Source organism: Hemitrygon akajei, chromosome 3 (assembly GCF_048418815.1).
Source record: "Hemitrygon akajei chromosome 3, sHemAka1.3, whole genome shotgun sequence".
NCBI lineage: Eukaryota > Metazoa > Chordata > Chondrichthyes > Myliobatiformes > Dasyatidae > Hemitrygon > Hemitrygon akajei.
In genome coordinates, this window is record NC_133126.1 from 93,138,773 (window position 1) to 93,157,419 (window position 18,647).

The 18,647-nt window shown below is 43.1% G+C and overlaps 1 protein-coding gene across 1 annotated transcript in view; it reads right to left on the reverse strand.

Annotated features, from left to right (window-relative positions):
- dnajc17 (DnaJ (Hsp40) homolog, subfamily C, member 17) overlaps positions 1–18,647 on the reverse strand; it is a 157,692-nt gene that overhangs the window by 95,749 nt on the left and 43,296 nt on the right. The window lies entirely within an intron of this gene.

Genomic DNA, 18,647 nt, shown 5'->3' on the forward strand with positions numbered 1-18,647 from the left:
TCAGCATTCCATGATTGGTACAGGAAGGGCATTAGACATTTTGAAGATCTTTTTATTGATAATCGCTTCGCATCTTTTCAACAGCTCTCTGCTAAGTTCAATCTGCCCAATGCTCATTTTTTTAGATATCTCCAAATTAGACACTTTATTAATCCTTTGATTCCTAACTTCCCTGAAATGCCTGAGAAAAATGTTATGGATTTCTTTCTTTCTATTAATCCACTAGGTAAAGGTTTAATATCATTTATTCGTGATAAATTAGCATCCTTACAGCATGCCCCTGTGGATAGAATTAGAATGGGAGCATGATTTAAATATCTCCTTATCTGATGAGACTTGGGATTCGATTCTCAAATCGGTTAATTCAACCTCTCTTTGTGCTCGCCATTGCCTTTTACAGTTTAAGATTGTTCATAGAACCCATATGTCTAAATCTAAACTATCTCGATTTTACCCTAACATTAGTCCTCTCTGTGATAAATGCAAAAGGGGTGAGGCCTCTCTCATTCATATGTACTGGTTTTGTCCTAGCTTGGAGAAATTTTGGAAAGACTTCTTCATAACGTTATCTTGTATTCTGAATCACCACCTAGAACCTAACCCTTTAATTGCTTTGTTCGGTTTTCTGGGTGAGACAGATTTACGTCTGAGTTCGACTAAGTGTCGAATATTATCTTTTGCTTCTCTCCTGGCTAGACGTTTAATCCTCCTTAGATGGAGGGATGTTGCCCCGCCCACGCATGCTCAATGGCTTAATGATATTATGTCCTGCTTAGACCTTGAAAAAATTCACTATTCAGTTCTTAATTCGGATACAAAGTTCCATAAGGTCTGGGGACCTTTTATTGAGTATTTTCATAACCTTCCTCTTAACTAAGGTTTTTTTTTCGGTCCCTTGCTTTCAGCTCCTTTTTTGTTGGTAGTAGGCATTAATATCTTCTGTTGCTAAGTGTATTTACAGTTTTGGGGGTTTGAATGTCCTGATGTATACTCTCTAGATTGTGTTGTGGTTGGTCTGGAGTTCTTTTTTGTTGCGGGGCTTGGGGAGGATACTAATCTTACATATCTTCAATTTGGGTGCTTTCTCAATTATCTTCTTTTGTATTATATTATTATTGTATGTTTATTTTTGCACTGTATTAATGTTCTTCATTTTGATCTGGTTTTTTTTATCTGTAGCGATGTAGAAAATGTATAAAAAAACTAATTAAAAAATTTTTTTTAAAAAAGGAGGGAGGGAGAAAACAGAGAACTATCGACCTGTCAGCCTGACATTGGTGGTGGGAAAGATGCTAGAGTCCATTATTAAGGATGAAATAGTGGCATATCTAGATAGCAGTGATAGGATTGGGCCGAGCCAGCATGGATTTACCAAGGGTAAATCATGCTTGACTAATCTGTTGGAGCTTTTCAAGGATGTAACCAGGAAGTTAGACGGGGGAGATCCAGTGGATGTAGTGTACCTCGATTTTCAGAAGGCATTTGATAAGGTCCCACATAGAAGATTGGTGGGTAAAATCAAAGCTCAGGGCATTGGGGGGAAGACATTGACATGGATAGAAAACTGGTTGGCAGACAGAAAGCAAAGGGTAGCGGTGAATGTGTGTTTCTCGGAATGGCAGGTGGTGACTAGTGGGGTACCACAGGGCTCGGTATTGGGACCACAGCTGTTTACCATTTACGTTAACGATTTGGATGAAGGCATAGAAAATAACATCAGCAAATTTGCTGATGATACTAAGCTGGGTGGCAGTGTGACATGTGATGAGGATGTTAGGAGAATTCAGGGTGACTTGGATAGGCTGGCTGAGTGGGCAGATACTTGGCAGATGGCGTTTAATGTGAATAAGTGTGAGGTTATCCACTTTGGGAGTAAGAACAGGAAGGCAGATTATTATCTGAACGGTATAGAGTTGGGTAAGGGAGTAATACAAAGAGATCTCGGAGTCCTTGTTCATCAGTCACTGAAGGTGAATGAGCAAGTGCAGCAGGCAGTGAAGAAGGCTAATGGAATGTTGGCCTTTATTACAAAGGGAATTGAGTACAAGAGCAAGGAAATCCTCTTGCATTTGTACAGAGCCCTGGTGAGACCACACCTGGAGTATTGTGTACAGTTTTGGTCTCCAGGGTTAAGGAAGGACATCCTGGCTGAAGAGGAAGTACAGCGTAGATTCACGAAGTTAATTCCTGGGATGTCTGGACTGTCCTACGCAGAGAGGTTAGAGAGACTGGGCTTGTACACGCTGGAATTAAGGAGATTGAGAGGGGATCTGATTGAAACATATAAGATTATTAAGGGATTGGACAAGATAGAGGCAGGAAATATGTTCCAGATGCTGGGAGAGTCCAGTACCAGACGGCATGGTTTGAGAATAAGGGGTAGGTCATTTAGGACAGAGTTAAGGAAAATCTTCTTCTCCCAGAGAGTTGTGGGGGTCTGGAATGCACTGCCTCGGAAGGTAGTGGAGGACAATTCTCCGGATGCTTTCAAGAAGGAGCTAGATAGGTATCTTATGGATAGGGGAATCAAGGGATATGGGGACAAGGCAGGAACCGGGTATTGATAGTAATTGATCAGCCATGATCTCAAAATGGCGGTGCAGGCTCGAAGGGCCGAATGGTCTACTTCTGCACCTATTGTCTATATGAATCAGGAGCCCTTAGTTCATCAAACTGGTTTTGTCATTTAGTAAGACTATCACACTATAATTTCAACACCACACTCCTGTCAGCCCTTTGTACTCCTTTACCCCCTTGCTTACTAAGAATTCATTCAAAGATCACTCTTTGAGGAAGATAGTTTCAAAGGCTCATGACTCAAAGAGAGAAAAAAATTGTCTAAATTGGGTCACTTATTGCTCTCCTGATGAAGGGTTTTGGCCCGATATGTCATCACTATCTCCTCCCATAGATGCTGTCTGGCCTGCTGAGTTCTGCCAGCATTTTGTGTTTTTCACTTATTACTAAAGATAGGTCCTAGTTCTAATTTTCCTTGGAGGACTTTCCACTTCCATTCTGTCACGAACCCTTTTGATCTTGTGTTTCAATCAGGCCACCTCTACACTTCTAAACTCTAGTGCATATGCAGTCTCAGGACACTTCGCCCATTCTCTGTTTGGGAATTAGAGTCAAATAGCCCAGAAACCGACCATCTGGTCTACCCTTTGCACACCCGCAAACAAGGTCCTATTTATGCTAATCCCATCTTCCAACACTGAGCCCATAGCCTTCTCTGCCACAGCATTTCAAGAGCACATCTAAATAGTTCCTAAATTTCCTCTAGACTTCATCGAATGCACAGAAGACTTTTTTAAAATAGACCATTACTGCATTCAATATGACAGACGTGGTCTCACGTATGCAAAGTGCAACCAAAGCTTCACCTTCCTTCTTTTGTATTTATTAGAACTGAGATATTAACCACTCAAAACAGAATCAAGTGGCAGAATAGGTTTAACGGCCCATGCTGTTCATAACACAGATGTCATGTCACGATGACAGGATGCAGACTGGACTCTGCACATGTTACAGTAAAGGAGAATAGTAACTTAGACTTAATTGCAATCCATTTATTGAGCTCAGATCCATTGTTAGCAAATTGAATCAGAACCAGGTTTAATATCACCGGCATATGTCATGAAATTAGTTGTCTTTCATCAGCAGAACATTGCAATATATAGTAATAAAAACTATACATTACAATAAGTACATATAAAAATAAATTAAACTAGTGCAAACAGAGAGGGAAAAAAGTACTGAGAAAGTCTTCATGGGTTCACTGTCCATTGAGAAATCTGATGGTGGAGGGGAAGAAGCTGTTCCTGAAACATTGAGTGTCTCTCTTCAGGCTCGTGGACCACCTCAAGGGTAGCAATAAAAAAAATGGCATGCCCTGGGTGACGGAGCTCCTTAATGATAGATGCCACCTTTCAGCATCTTTTTCCCATCTTACACAGTGGTTCCTCCACACCAGGCGGCAATGCAATAGTGATGCTAATGGTGATGCACTAGTTGGAACGCTCTCCATGGTACATCTGTAGGTGGCATACCAATACTCCTCAAACTCCTAATGAAATATAGTCACTGTCATGCCTTCTTTGTAATTGCATAAGTAAGTTCAGCCCAGGGTAGATCCTTAGAGATGTTGACAGCTAGGAACTTGAAACTGCTCTTTCTTTCCACTTCTGATCCGTCTATAAAGACTGGTGCGTTCCTTTGACTTACCTTTTTCCTAAAGTCCACAGTGTTACTGAGGTTGAGTGCAAAGTTGTTGCTGCAACACCATTCATCAGTCCTGTATACCTTTTGTCACATCTGAAATTCCGCCAGTAGTTGTGTCGTCAGCAAACTTATAGATGCCGTTTGAACTGTACCTAGCCACATAGTCATGGGCATAGAAGAGTTTAGCAGTGGGCTAAGCTTGCATCCTTGAGGTGCACCAGTGTTGATTGCCAGCAAGGAGGAGATGTTATTTCTGAACCACACAGACTCTGGTGAGGAAGTCAAGGATCCAGTTGCAGAGGGAGGTAAAGAGGCCTAGGTATTGGAGCTTGTTGATTATAACTGAGGGTATGATTATGTTGAATGGCGGAGCTGTAATCAATAAACAGTTGTCTGACATAAATATTACTATTGTCCAGGTGATCCAAGGCTTAGTGGAGAGCCAGTGAGGTTACAACTGCTGTACACTTACTATGATGATAGGCAAATTGCAGCAAGACCAGGTCCTTGCTTAGGCAGGAGTTGATTCCAGCCATGACCAACCTCTCAAAATACTTCATCACAATGGATGTGAGCAGCATTGGGCGACAGTAATCGAGGCAGCTCACCCAGCTCTTCTTGAGCACTGGCATGATTGTCACTCTTTTGAAGCAGGTGGGAACCTATGACTGCCCTTCGACTCTCCTGCCAGTTGGTTAGCACAGGTTTTCAGAGCCCTACCAGGTACACTAACAGGGCCTGACGCAATGCAACAGTTCACCCTCTTAAAAGATGAGGTTTCTAACATCGGCCTTTGAGGCAGAGATCACAGAGTCATCAGATGCTGCAGGGATTTGCACAGGTGTAGTTTTGTTCTCCCTTTCAAAAAGTGTGCAAATGAAGCATTGAGCTCATCTGGGCATGAAGCATCACAGACATTCATGTTAGGTTTCACTTTGTAGGAAGTAATGGCCAGCAAACCCTGCCAGAGCTGGCATGTATCCAATTCCATCTCTGGTCTTAACTGGAATTGTTTTTTCACTCTTAAAAACCTTCCATAAATCATACCTGGACTTCTTGTATAGTACTGGATCACTGGTCTGGAATGCCACAGACCTAGCCCTCAGCAGATGACAAATCTCCTGTTTCATACACATCTTTTGATTTGGGTATGTCCAGTACATTATTGAAGGAACACACTCATCCACAAAGGTTTTGATGAAGTCGGTGACAACTGTGGCATATTTATACAGACTCGCATACTGTCCAGTCCACTGACTCAAAGCAGCTCTGTCAGCACTCCTTTGCCTCTCTTGCTATGCCTTCTTGGTCCTCACTGCTGGGGCTGTGGTTTTTAGCATCTGCCTACACACTAGGAGTAGGATCACAGCCAGATGGAAGAAAAAGAAAGGAAATTGCAAAAATGGACTCAATAACCATATAACAATTACAGCACGGAAACAGGCCATCTCGGCCCTTCTAGTCTGTGCCGAACGCTTACTCTCACCTAGTCCCACTGACCTGCACTCAGCCCATAACCCCACATTCCTTTCCTGTCCATATACCTATCCAATTTTGTTTTAAATGACAATACTGAACCTGCCTCTACCACTTCTACTGGAAGCTCATACCACACAGCTACTACCCTCTGAGAAAAGAAATTCCTCCTCATGTTACCCTTAAACTTTTGCCCTCTAAGTCTCAACTCATGTCCTCTTGTTTGAATCTCCCCTACTCTCAATGTAAAAAGCCTATCCACATCAACTCTATCTATCCCCCTCATAATTTTAAATACCTCTATCAAGTCCCCCCCTCAACCTTCTACGCCCCAAAGAATAAAGACCTAACTTGTTCAATCTTTCCCTGTAACTTAGGTACCAAAACCCAGGTAACGTTCTAGTAAATCTTCTCTGTACTCTCTCTATTTTGTTGACATCTTTCCTATAATTCGGTGACCAGAACTGTACACAATACTCCAAATTCCTTGTACAATGCCTTGTACAATTTTAACATTACATCCCAACTCCTATACTCAATACTCTGATTTATAAAGGCCAACATACCAAAAGCTTTCTTCACTACCCTATCCACATGAGATTCCACCTTCAGGGAACTATGCACCATTATTCCTAGATCACTCTGTTCTACTACATTCTTCAATGCCCTACCATTTACCATGTATGTCCTATTTGGATTATTCCTACCAAAGTGTAGCACCTCACACTTATCAGCATTAAACTCCATCTGCCATCGCTCAGCCCACTCTTCTAACTGGCCTAAATCTCTCTGCAAGCTTTGAAAACCTACTTCATTATTCACAACGCCACCTACCTTAGTATCATCTGCATACTTACTAATCCAATTTACCACGCCATCATCCAGATCATTAATGTATATGACAAACAACATTGGACCCAGTACAGATCCCTGAGGCACACCACTAGTCACCGGCCTCCAACCTGACAAACAGTTATCCACCATTACTCTCTGGCATCTCCCATCCAGCCACTGTTGAATCCATTTTACTACTTCAATATTAATACCCAACGATTGAACCTTCCTAACTAACCTTCCGTACGGAACCTTGTCAAAGGCCTTACTGAAGTCCATATAGACAACATCCACTGCTTTACGCTCGTCAACTGTCCTTGTAACCTCTTCAAAAAATTCAATAAGATTTGTCAAACATGACCTTCCACGCACAAATCCATGTTGACTGTTTCTAATCAGACCCTGTCTATCCAGATAATTATATATACCATCTCTAAGAATACTTTCCATTAATTTACTAACCACTGACGTCAAACTGACAGGCCTATAATTGCTAGGTTTACTCTTAGAACCCTTTTTAAACAATGGAACAACATGAGCAATACACCAATCCTCCGGCACCATCCCCGTTTCTAATGACATTTGAAATATTTCTGTCAGAGCCCCTGTTATTTCTACACTAACCTTCCTCAAGGTCCTAGGGAATAACCTGTCAGGACCCAGAGATTTATCCACTTTTATATTCCTTAAAAGCGCCAGTACTTCCTCCTCTTTAATCATCATAGTTTCCTTAACTTCCCTACTTGCTTCCCTTACCTTATATAATTCAATATCCTTCTCCTTAGTGAATACCAAAGAAAAGAAATTGTTCAAAATCTCCCCATCTCTTTCTGCTCCACACATAGCTGTCCACTCTGATTCTCTAAGAGACCAATTTTATCCATCACTATCCTTTCTCTATTAATATAACTGTAGAAACCCTTTTGATTTATTTTCACCTTACTTGCCAAAGCAACCTTGTATCTTCTTTTAGCTTTTCTAATTTCTTTCTTAAGATTCTTTTTATATTCTTTATATTCCTGGAGCACCTCATTTACTCCATGCTGCCTATATTTATTGTAGATATCTCTCTTTTTCCTAACCAAGTTTCCAATATCCCTTGAAAACAATGGCTCTCTCAAACTTTTAACCTTTCCTTTCCTTAACAGGAACATAAAGATTCTGTACCCTCAAAATTTCATCTTTAAATGACCACCATTTCTCTATTACATCCTTCCCATAAAACAAATTGTCCCAATCCACTCCTTCTAAATCTTTTCGCATCTCCTCAAAGTTAGCCTTTCTCCAATCAAAAATCTCAACCCTGGGTCCAGTCCTATCCTTCTCCATAATTATATTGAAACAAATGGCATTGTGATCACTGGATCAGAAGTGCTCCCCAACACATACCTCTGTCACCTGACCTATTTCATTCCCTAACAGAAGATCCAACACTGCCCCTTCTCCAGTTGGTACCTCTATGTATTGCTGCAAAAAACTATCATGCACACATTTTATAAACTCCAAACCATCCATCCCTTTTACAGAATGGGCTTCCCAGTCTATGTGTGGAAAATTAAAATCTCCCACAATCACAACCCTGTGCTTACTACAAATATCTGCTATCTCCTTGCAAATTTGCTCCTCCAATTCTCGCTCCCCATTAGGTGGTCTATAATACACCCCTATAAGTGTTACTACATCTTTCCCATTCCTCAGTTCCACCCAAATAGTCTCCCTAGATGAGCCCTCTAATCTATCCTGCCAGAGCACCGCTGTAATATTTTCTCTGACAAGCAACACAACACCTCCCCCTCTTGTCCCTCCGATTCTATCACACCTGAAGCAACGAAATCCAGGAATATTTAGTTGCCAATCACACCCCTCCTGCAACTGTGTTTCACTAATAGCTACAACATCATATTTCCAGGTATCAATCCATGCTCTAAGCTCATCCACCTTTCTTACAATTCTCCTAGCATTAAAATAAATGCATTTAAGAAATTCTCTACCTCTTCCTCTCTGTTTATCTCTAACAGTACAAAGAACTTTACTGTCTTCTTTTTCTTCCTTCTCCCATACATCTGTTCCTACACTCTGGTTTCCCTCCCTCCTCATATCTAGTTTAAATCCACTGGAGCCTCTCTAGCAAACCTACCTGCAAGAATATTTGTCCCCCTCCAGTTCAGATGTAAACCGTCCCGCCGGAACAGGTCTCACCCTCCCTGGAAAACTGCCCAATTATCTATAAATCTGAAGCCCTCCCTCCTGCACCATGTCCTCAGCCACATGTTGATCTGCACTATCTTACTATTTCTAAACCCACCTGCACATGGCACTGATAGCAATCCTGAGATTGCTATCCTGGAGATCCTGTCCTTGAACTTGGCACCTAGCTCCCTAAACTCACCTTTCAGGACCTCCTCACTCTTCCTACCCACGTCATTGGTCCCTACATGGACCACGATATCCAGCTGCTCACCCTCCTTCTTGAGAATACTGGGAACTCGATCCAAGATATCGTGGACCCTGGGACCAGAGGGGCAACAGACCATCCGGGATTCTCAATCTCTTCCACAGAACCTCCTATCTGAGCCCCTAACTATTGAATCCACCATCACTACTGCTCTCCTCTTTTCCCTCCTTCCCTTCTGAGCTGAGGGTCCAGTCTCGGTGCAAGAGACTGCAACTTGTCCCTGGTAGGTCGTCCCCACCAACAGTATCCAAAACGGTATACTTATTGTTGATGGAAACAGCCACAGGGGTGCTCTGCTCTTCCTGTCTATTCCCCTTCCCTCTCCTGACAGTCACTCAACTACCTGTCTCCTGACTCCTAGGGGTGACTATCTCCCTGAAACTCCTGTCTATTTCTGCCTCTGCCTCCTGAATGATCTGAAAATGAAGTTCATCCAGCTCCAGCTCCCTAACACAGTTTGTCAGGAGCTGCAGCTGGAGGCACCTTTTACAGGTGTAGTCATCAGGGACAGCTGTGCTCGCCCTGACTTCCCACATACTACAAACGGAGCACACAACTGTCCTAACTGCTGCCTCCATTACCTACTCCTAATCTAATTAGATTAATTAAAGGAGCTTACCCAGCCTTACCTCACCTGGAGTGAAGCTCGTACTCAGCCTCTACTCACTATTTAAATTCTCCTGCTGCCTCACGGGCCGACTTTCACGTGCTTGTGCAGTTGTGCCCTGTTCAAACCTCGCCTCTGCCTGTTCTCGCCGATGCCTGATTGAGCCAAAGCTGTCCCACTCCGACGATGGCCGCTGTATATGGCGGTCTTTCTTTTTAAACCTTTGGCGCGCTATGTCACGCGCCTGCGCAGTCTAGCCTCTTTGCCGCGATCTGTTAAAAAAAAAACAGCTTCTCTCTGAGCTTCTTTTACCTCTTCCCTCTCAATAGATCAAGCACTCTGTAGTGTAATACCGGAAAAGACAGTCAAACCTCTGGGATTAGGTGTATGGAAACCTATAATGTCCAGAAAGGGAACATGCCATCCTTACCTGTCCCACAGTAGGGAACAGACATTACACTTATAGCCCAACTGAGCAGCAGAGAGTTCACACCTTTGATTGAAAAACAGCACGAAAACTGACAGAATAAGAAAATTGAAATTTGGGAAAACTTTATATTAAAATATTCATTCTGCTACAATTTTAAAGTTACTAAACTGGAATTTTGTTTCAATATTATAATGAACGACTTAGATGCACCAAGGGTTATAATCCTTATGGATTGGTTCTTCAGCCATCTCCAATAAACTCACTGAAAACAGAATGAGATTAAGAATAATTTAATAGCAGTTTCTACACAGGTAAAAAGTGCAGGGCATTTCATAAGAGTACTATTAGACAAAATCTTCAAACACCAGCACAGGAGGTATGCCCTGTTTTAAGGAGGTTCACAAAGGAAAGGGTAGAGGTGCAAAGCTAGAGTAACTCCCTGGGAAGTTCAAAATGGTGCGGTGAGAAAAGAGAAGGAACAAGAGGCCAAGTTTAGAGGAAGGGTGATTTATGAGTTGGAGTAAAGTGCAGAGATAGGCATGGATAAGACCAAAACTAAAGCATGAATGAGGATTTTAGCAGCAAGATAGGTTGAGACATGGATGAAATCAGGTGACAGAGGTGGAAGCAGAAGGTCTTTATGATGCACAGGTTATGGGTTCCGCTGCCACTGTTCCTTTGATTGAAAACCAGCATGAGAATTATCGGGATAAGAAAACAGAAATTTGGAAAATCTTTAAATTATACCAGAATAAATAAATCGCTGTTCCTCTGTTCGTTTACAGTTTGCTTCATCATGGACTGGAATGAACAAGGAAACAGAGCTTGAGAAAGAAACTGGAGAAACTCACCTTCTCACTCTTTGATTAGAAGAAAGTATGATTCATCTAGGAGTGAGACTAGCAGGATGTCAATACACAGATCTTGGAGAAGTCAAGAGAGGTCATGGGAAAGTGGAGCAGAGTAACCATCTTCACATGAATTAATTACATGGTAATATTTTAAACCCTTTTGTAATTCTATAGGTGAGTTTACAGTTCTGAAACAGTAAATGTTACCAAGCCAGCAACTGAAGCCTGGATCAAAAAAATAGAAGGTGGAAATGCAAGACAGCTGTAGAATTTAATTTTAATTAACAATCTGGAATATAAAAATACTATGATTGTTACAAAAAACATATCTAGTTCATTAATGCCTTTCATGGGAGGGAGTGCGCTGTCCTTGTTCTCTTGGGCCTGTGTGTGAACCGAAGCCTACAGTCATGTGGTCAACTCTTAACCAATTTTGAAGAAGCCTAGCAAATCTCTCAACCTTATCACAACCACTACAATGAAACAACTGGACTGCAGCAGTTCTCCAGCACATTCAGGGACAACAAAAGCTGCCCTTGCTGGCATCCAATGAATTAATAAATAAAATAAATTAAATAAACAGTATTCCCCCAATCACATCCTTGGCAGACCAGTATAATCCATTCTGTAAAGCATTTGATTCTTAGAGGGAATAACACCTCCTCACCCACAATCATCCTGACTATCCCAAACTAAAGTTCAGAAATTAATGGAGAGATAACCAAGCTCAAAGTTGAAGTAGTTATAAGCAATGTGGAATATTTTTTTAAATCACACAAGCCCGCAGTTCCCTTAAAACCTTCCATTCCTTTCCTAATTAGGTCTCCAACTCTTTTTCAAACAGTTAATCGAGGCAACATGGTCTGTTCCATATAACCACTACCCTGTGGGGTGGGGGTGAGGTAAAAATTCCAGTTCTGCTTGAGGCTTGCTAATTTTGAACCTTATGCGCTGGCTTTGTCTTTATAGTCCAAGCCAAACAAATACCCTGTATCTACATAATCTCTGTCCTTAGCATTTTAAATACCTGGATCGAGTCACCCTCTCAATCATCTTTCCTCCAAAGAAAACACAGTTTTAATATTGTGTATCTCCCCTTCCAATTCTTGAATTCCACAATCAGCACCGCTGCACTTAGTCAAAACTTCACCAATGTCTTTCAAAAGGCAAGATAACCTTTTAGGAAGGCAAAGTGAGAAATGGCTTTTATTATAAGGAAATAAATTCATTCATTTGCTATTGTGTAGGTTGCTTACCAAAACACCCCATAATATTGTACTGATTACAATCTAATATATCTATAGCGTCTGATGTTATTTGGGGTGAAAGGTAAGGATATCAAACTTGCACTTACAGAATTTACTTTAATTTGACATGGTGGATGAGTCAGATCCATGAAGAAAAATAATAGTCTGAACTCTAAAGACATTTATTTTCCCATTTTAACATAAAGTAGCTTCCTTTGGCTCTGAATTTCCAGTCTGCAATGAGTATCTTTTGCTTGCAACATATCTGCATGCCTGAGGCAAATGACCTTTCACAGATTCCTGCTGTCAATTTCCTTGTTGAAGCTGATTTACAATGGCAAGGTAATGAATGTGTAAAACTGCTCATGATACTCCAAATGTGGACTGACCAATGCATTATAGAGCCTCAGCATTACATCCTTGATTTATATTCTAGTCCTGTGCAGCTTGGAATAGCTTAATCAGCATCTATAAATTTGCTTTAGATGGTGATGAAAGGGCATACAAGAGCAAGATAAACCAGCTAGTTGAATGGTGTCACAAAGAGCTGATTGTGGACTTCAGGAAGGGTAAGAGGAGGGAACACAAACCAATCCTCACTGAGGGATCAGAAGTGGAGAGAGTGAGCAACTTCAAGTTCCTGGGTGTCAATATTTCCAGGGACCGAACCTGGACAGAACATATTGATGCAACTATAAAGAAGGCAAGACTGTGATGAAATTTCATCAGAAGTTTGAGGAGATTAGGTTTGTCAACTGTTATGACCTCAGCCCCCTCCTTTGTGAGAATCACGAGAGAGAGAGAGAGAGAGAGAGAGAGAGAGAGAGCCTTATGGTTTGGAATGTGGGCTGGTCACTCAACAAGACAAAAGCCTTGGACATAGCCATTGTCTTGGGAGACACCTTTGTGGAATAAGGAACTGGCCTACGTGCAGACCCTCAGGGTAAGGTGAGATGAGTGATGGGGGAAAGATTGCCTCGCCCCCCCCCCCCGACCCTGATGGACATCGACAACCCTGCCAGTCCAGATAAAAGGTGGGCTGCCGAGGCGGGGCCTCAGACGCACCAAGGAGACACACGAAGAAGACACGATAGTGCTTCCCGTCGGAGTGGGAAGCCATTTTGAAGGAAGCCACGTGCGTTAGATTCCGGATCGGGAGTCTGTGGCTGGAACCAAAGGAAAAACCGCTTGAACTAACAGCAGGGAGTTGCCTCGCAAGGACGACGGGCAAGTGTTCCTTTTCTTTCTCTCTTTCTAACAAAAGTGCACCAACGCGACACCACAACAGACGGCAGCTGGTGGAACAGCAGTGGCCGCAAGAGACTTTCAGATATACAGCGAACAATATATACATTACCCCTAGACAATGATAGAGCTTATTTCTGATTATTACTATACCTGTGCTTTAGATTGAGTTGTGACAACGTATATGATCTGAATGTTTTGTATTAACCATACGTTTGTGCCCCTTTATAAATAAAAACGTTTGAAAATAGTAGCACCAGGCTTCAGCAGACCTATCTATCTTTGCTGGTAAGTCACCCGGTTACTGGGGAACGTAACAAGTGGGGCCTCGTCCCGGATTTGAAACCAAAGGGGAGGGTCAGTGAATCGGGCTGTAAGTCCAAACTTAAATCTGGTTACGCAGGTAGCCAGACAGGAAACCAGCAAAGATGGATGTGGGTGAATTTATGAGAAACCCGACTGTAGAGGCGCTAGGCACGGCTACCAAATCAGACTTGGTAAATCTGGCAAAGGGGTTAGACCTCGCAGAGGTGAGGTCTTCAATGAAAAAGCAGGAAGTGCGAAGGGCCATAAATCAGTATTATATTGGGAAGAAGGTGTTTGCAGCTGAGGATGTGGAAAATATCCCCGAAAAGAGATTAGCGAGTGGGGCAGATCAGTTAGAGTTGGAGAAAGTAAGGTTGGAACATGATCTTCAAGTAAAGCAGCTAGAAGCAGCTGCAAAGGAAAAGGCTGAGGAACGAGCTGCAAAGGAAAAGGAAAAGGAAAGGGAACAGGTGTTCAAACTAAAGGAATTAGAGATGAAACGGGGTCATGAGCTCCAGCTAAAGCAGCTAGAAGCAGAAGCAGAAGAGAAAGAGAAACAAAGGAGCCATGAATTGGAGCTGGATGGGCGAAAGCAAGAGTGAAGAGCTCAAGGGCAAGAGAGAGAGGAGGGGTTTGATGTTAGTCGGGCGTTGAGGTTGGTCCCCCCCTTCGAGGAGATGGATGTTGATATTTATTTCTTGCTTTTTGAAAAGGTGGCAGTGAATCAGAAGTGGCCCAGAGAGTAACTGGGAGGATCAGGGGAATTTAGAATTTAAAAAGGGTACGGGTATTGAAAGCCTGGAAGAGGCCAATGCCCCGTTTGAGTGTGTCCAAGATGGGGATGCACGTGGTCCTGAACCTAGTCACGGAGCTCAGAAAAAGTCTGAGGTATTTGACTCAGCTGGACGAGACGGCCGTCCTTTTGGATCAGATAGACTTGGTTCGGGGAAGAAAGGGTTAACCTTGGGAAGTGTGAGTTCCCAGATGGTTGTGCTGAATGGGGTGTTCAGAGTTAAGGTGGAGTTTATGAATGGGGAGATAACTGTTGTTGTGGAGGAGAACGGTAAATCTGTAGTTCCCAAATCGAAGGAAAAAAAGTTAAAGTCTAGATTGATGCCTGCGCATCGATTACAGGTTGATTTGGAATGTAAAGGGGCCTCACACGCTATTGTTATTCAAGAAAGCGCTGTGAGGAAGCCGAAATTTAAATGCGGCCGGAGAAAAAGGTTCGAACTAAAACACATCAGCCTGTATGGTCTTGACAAAAGGGTTAACTACCTGTGTAGCATTAAAGAATTGGGCGGAAATTCCCATGATGGACTAGGTTGGGGACACGGAGTTAAGAGAATAACCCTTGTGGAAAGGCGGGAGAGTACCTCGCCAAATTACTCAAGTTTCCCAAGGGGGGACTCCCCGGGAAAGAGGCGATGGTCAATAGAAGTTGTCATTTTTAAACAGCGACGCCGGTTGTACGGGTTTGCGTCCAAAGCCTGTGAATAATAAAGACAACCCCTTTGGAGACCTGCCGGTGAAATAACACGACCGAAACGATTAGTATTTGTATAAACTTTTGTAGATGCACCTAAGCTAAGATCACACCTCCTTAGTTGTGTTGCTGAAGAAAATGAATAAAAATAGGTGGTTATTGAGCTGAAGTTTGATGCTACCAGACTTTAGTACGGTACGTGAGGTTAAGATATTAAAGAAAGGGGCACTGTAATTGTTACCTGTTTAGATACTGACTGGAATGTATAACGGTAGTACTCTGTGAAGAGAAAAGCTTGTGTAGTATGTTAGAGTCCAGAAAAAAAATCCTGTACCAACTTGTTTTTAACTGCTGGTAAAAAACTTTTAAGAGGGGAGGTGTTATGACCTCAGCCCCTCCTTTGTGAGAATCGCGAGAGAGAGAGAGAGAGAGAGAGAGAGAGAGAGAGAGAGCCTTACGGTTTGGAATGTGGGCTGGTCGCTCAACAAGACAAAACCCTTGGACATAGCCATTGTCTTGGGAGACACCTTTGTGGAATAAGGAACTGGCCTACGTGCAGACCCTCAGGGCAAGGTGAGATGAGTGATGGGGGAAAGATTGCCTCGCCCCCCGACCCTGATGGACATCGACAACCCTGCCAGTCCAGATAAAAGGAGGGCTGCCGAGGCGGGGCCTCAGACGCACCAAGGAGACACACGAAGAAGACACGATAGTGCTTCCCGTCGGAGCGGGAAGCCATTTTGAAGGAAGCCACATGCGTTAGATTCCGGATCGGGAGTCTGTGGCTGGAACCAAAGGAAAAACCGCTTGAACTAACAGCAGGGAGTTGCCTCGCAAGGACGACGGGCAAGTGTTCCTTTTCTTTCTCTCTTTCTAACAAAAGTGCACCAACGCGACACCACAACAGACGGCAGCTGGTGGAACTGCAGTGGCCGCAAGAGACTTTCAGATATACAGCGAACAATATATACATTACCCCTAGACAATGATAGAGCTTATTTCTGATTGAATATTACTATACCTGTGCTTTAGATTGAGTTGTGACGACGTATATGATCTGAATGTTTTGTATTAACCATACGTTTGTGCCCCTTTATAAATAAAAATGTTTGAAAATAGTAGCACCAGGCTTCAGCGGACCTATCTATCTTTGCTGGTAAGTCACCCGGTTACTGGGGAACGTAACACAACTAAAACACTTGAAAATTTCTACAAATGTACCACGGAGAGCATTCTGACAAGCTGCATCACCGTCTGGTATGGGGGTGGGGTGGTGGGCGGTGGGGGAAGCTACTGCACAAGATCGAAATAAGTTGCAGAACCTTGTAAGCTCTATTATGGGTATCAGCCTTTGTAGCATCCAAGACATCTTCACAGAGAGGTGCCTTGGTAAGGCTACTCCCATCATTAGGGACCACCCAGGACATGCCCTCTTCACACTGTCACGATCGGGAAAGAGGTACAGAAGCCTGAAGGCACACACTCAGTAATTCAAGCACAACTTCTTCCCCTCTGCCATCTGATTTCTAAATGGATATGGAACCTGTGAACACCACTTCACTACTTTTTAAAACATCTTCTTTTCTTTGCACTACTTAACTATTTTAAATCTTCTTCTTCGATTGTCCATAGGAATCCGATGACGACATCCACTCCTTTAACAGTGAGATCCTGTGATGACTATACAGTCCTATCCTGGACCCACAAGTTCTATTGCAGATGGGACATGTATATGCGGTAGTGGTGGTAGTGATGGCAACCATGGCTGCATTTCTCCTCTGCTGTCTTCTGGTTGTTCTTTCCATCTCCAGAATACGAACCCCATCCCTACACAGCTGTCGCCAAGTGTTACGGTCAGCAGCAACATCCTCCAGGTCCTCAGGTCTGATCTTGCATTTCCTTGAAGCATTCTTCATCTGATCCTTATAGCGCTTCTTCGGCCCTCCAACTGAGCGTCCACCATGATGTAGTTGGCTGTATAACACTCTGTGGGATAGCCGACATGGGGGCATCCTTATTACGTGTCCCAGCCACTGCAGCTGAAGCTGGGTGATCATGGCTCAATACTTCTGCAGTTGGTCTTTACAAGTATTTCAGTGTGAGGCACCCGCTCACGCCAGGTAATTCCCAGGATGCGCTGAAGGCAGCTTATGTGGAAGCGCTCCAAGGACTTGATGTGACAGCTGTAGGTTACCCAAGCTTCACAGCTATAAAGGAGGGTGGTGACACAGACCGCTTGGTATACAGAGACCTTTGTGGAGGGACGAAGGCTCCTGTTCTGAAAGACTCTATGCTGAAGTCTCCCAAAGGCAGCTGATGCCTGTTTAATGCGGCTCTGGATGTCGTTGTCAATGCCGCTATCCTCAGAGAGAATGCTCCCCAGATATTTGAAAGATGGCACTACTGACAGCTTTTCATCACCAACAGTGAAGGCAGGTAGGGTGGGTGGGTGGGACACTGGTACTCCATTGGCAAACTACTTCTGTCTTGGTGGTATTGACAGTCAGCCCCATCCTGCTGTACGCTCTCACCACCACAGCAAGGACAGTCTGAAGATCCTCCGGAGTATGGGCTACAAGAGCACAGTCATCTGCATACTGCAGCTCCAAGACCTGCTCTCTATGGAGTTCGGTGGTTGCGTGGAGCCTCCTGATGTTAAAGAGGTTGCCATCTAATCTGATGTCCACTGCCACACCGCTGCTATCCTCAATCTCGTTGTGGAGAAGCTTGGTAACACACAGGAGGAAGATGTTAAAGGCACTGGCGCTAGCACACTCCCCTGTGCGTACAAGGAAGGGCTCGGACTCGTCTTCCTATGGTCACCCGAGCAGTCATCCCATCATGGAACAGGCAGAGGATGTTAACAAATTTATTGAGACAACACACACACACATACTTACTTGATGTAACTCAGTTTTTTTCTTCTATATTTACTTATATCATTGTACTGCTGCCACTAAGTTAACAAATTTCATATTTTGGTGATATTAAATCTGATTCTGATTCCTCTTGAAACGGAAGCTAACATTGCATTTGCCTTCCTTATAACTGACTCAATCTGAAAACTAACCTTTAAGGAATCCTGCACAAGGACTCTCAAATTCCTTTGCACCTGATTTGTGAATTTGGTCCGTTTAGAAAATAGTCCACGCCTTTATTGCTTCTACCAAAGTGCATAACCGTATACTACCCTACACTGTATTCCATCCGCCACTTTTTTGTCCATTCTAATTTACCCAAGTCCTTCTGCAGAGTACCCATTTCCTCAACATTACCTGCCCCTTCACCTATTTTTATATCATCTGCAAACTTGGCCACAAGGCCATCAAAATTATCGACACATAACGTGAACTATGTATACCCTTGCAGCATACTTTTCCTATCATTTTCTCAGCAGCAAACTCGGATACATTAGGTAATGCACTGTGTGATGATTTGATCTGTATGAACAGTATGCAAGACAAGCCTTTCACTCCGTCTTAGTACCTG